The following is a 2,866-nucleotide window of genomic DNA, read 5'->3' on the forward strand; positions in this document are numbered from 1 at the left end:
TCGCTTGCTTCGGAGTGCTTTTGGGGCGCTTTCAGGGTCAATCCAAAGATGGTATGTTCTGATGAATGGAGGCACACTGAGTAAAACCTTCTCAATGTCCGTTGCTCTCCTCAGTGATGTCTCTCTCAAAGGGTCCTCACTGCAGTTTGGAAGTTTCTCTCCGTCTAAACACAAAATACACTGAAATTAATCTTTATTCGCAGGATGAATTATTTCATTAATCTGCTGCATTTGTAATTTATTTTCAAATATGTATTATTTATTATATATGCTTACATTATTCTAGTCTAGTCTTAATATCATGATGTGCAATACTGAACATTTTGGCCATCAGTAAAAAGCCAACACATGAAGGCTTTCTACATTGTCTCATTAACAGTGTTGGCCATGTGCAAGAGTTGCATTTACCTTGGATTTTCTGGACAACAAATGCTCTTTCAAAGACATCTGCTACTCCAGGTACTCTGACGGGGTCAATGAAACGTACGCCTTCATGTGATCTCAGACGTATTGGTGCATAGTTCTCACGTTCCGAGGTTTCTTTCTGCTGGAACAAGAGCGTAAAGATTTGACTTGGATTAAATTCACTGCTATAGGAGTGTGTTCAAAATAAATAATCTATATTCCCAGACATACCCGTTATTTTATACAGTAATAAAACAAGAAAGGGGTGCTCAAGTGGAAGAATGGGGCTGCTTAAGAAGCATGTCCCAATAATACTATTTACTGTGCATGCAGTAAATAGTATTACATGCGTTTGCATCATAGGGAGTGTGTATTCAGCCATAGCTGACTTGTCGCATATCCTTTGAGACGAACCATAACGGAATCAACTGTGTGCATGCATAGGTGTGGTCATAGTGTATGTTGTCATGTTTTGTTTAGTATCAGACATTGTACAGTAGTTTGAGATCAGCTGTGGGCATGGTCATGGTCATTGCGAACGCAGTGAGCCACTTACTATGACAGCAAGGGCTGAATGTCTGTGTGTGTGTCTGTGTGTCTGTGTGTCTGTCCCGCTGTTACACCACCCGCCCGCCACCAGAGGGCGCAGCTGTAGCACACACACACACACACACAGGGCGCAGCTGTAGCACACACACACACACACACACACACACACACACACACAGGGCGCAGCTGTAGCACACACACACACACACACACACACACACACACACACACACACACACACACAACCACACACACACGAGCTGCGTTCGCTTCCCGCGTTTGCGCGTCTTACTTGTGGTAAAGTAATGAACCAAACAGGATCAAATTTGACTTTCCAGTCAAAGCAATACATTTAAATAAACAAAACAGCTCTTCCACTAGTTACGGTTAAGTGCAAGAAATTGGTTAAACAAATATTACTCAGGGCTGTGATGAAAAAATTAAATGCATCGTGATTCACGAGGCGGGCTACTTTATTTTGTGGTTTTAATAATTCATGGAAAATTATATATACAGTCTATTTATTTTTGTGTCAGACTCAGCAGCACTCTCAGCTATTTCAACCTCGACAGCAGCTTAACACAAGTGAAATCTCTGCTTTGCAGTTGCCCTGTAACAGCTCCAACGTGCTACATTGTAAATGTTTCAATATTCAACATGCAGCCGTCTGATTTACACAATGGAAATACTGCTAAACATCAACATACCACTGCTTCAGAGATAAGATAGGCCCAGCAGAGCGTTGAATTCTCAAAGACGTCAAGGTCCTCAATGGTCTTTGCACCTCTATTTCCCCCCAGTCTTGGCAAAAGTTCTCTAAAGAGTGTGTACAAGCCTTCAACGATGGCAATCTAAAAAGGGGGGAAAATAAACATTATGAGACTTCTACCAACTAAATAATGAATCATTTAACATTGCAAGATTACACCATCTCATACGGTTTACCTTTTGAGTCCTGGAGACACCCTCATTCCTGCAGAGCAACTGGTACAGACTTTGAGCCAGAGGGTTGCATCCTGTGAGTCTTCGTATGTATGCAACCACTTTCTCCAATCGTTCTCCCGAGTCTCTGCTTTTCTAAAATTAAAAACACAGGCTTTATTTTGTATAATATACAAACGTGTGCGTCTATAGATCCCTCTGACAAACATCTGATCAACTATCTAAATATCTAATATTAAACTGAAAGGACAGAACAAGTCTTTAGTTCCAACTAGGGTTGTCCCGATCCGATCACGTGATCGGAAATCGGGGCAGATGATGTCATTTTCAAATGATCGAAATCGGATCGGGAGCAAAGAAACGTGATCGGGACATCCCTAGTATCAATATTATATCCATATCATGATATTCGACTGGATATTGTCTGTGATTTTGGATATTGTACTATTGTGATATGGTTCTATAAAAATATAAATATCGGATCGGGAAGAATCGGTATCGGCAGATACTCAAAATAAAATGATCGGAATCGGATGAGGAGCAATAAAACGTGATCGGGACATCCCTACTTCCAACCCAATGTTAACAAACGATACAGTATATGACGCAAAATATTATAAGAAAAGGTATCCTTACAATGGCATAAAGTGAGGATAAGAACACACTCATCCCTTTCTGCGTTTGCTGGACGGACGGCACAACACCATCCGTGAAGACTTCGTTGGCGCCTGGAGTCGCATTACAAAATGTGGACAAAGAAAAGTAAACTGTCGACTCCTCAGAAACACCAAAGCTTTTCAGGGTCTCTCCACCAGTATGATCACCACTGAAAAGAAATGTGGGAAAAAGGGTAAATACTAGTAGTGAGATGTATAAATCATTACAATCCCCTTTCTGTACAGTATGTATAATATACATATCTAATTTAATTTGTCTGTTTGTTTTTTTACATTGTCAAATTTGTTTTTTT

Source organism: Protomyctophum parallelum (genome assembly GCF_964188405.1).
Source record: "Protomyctophum parallelum genome assembly, chromosome: 14".
Taxonomy (NCBI): Eukaryota; Metazoa; Chordata; class Actinopteri; order Myctophiformes; family Myctophidae; genus Protomyctophum; species Protomyctophum parallelum.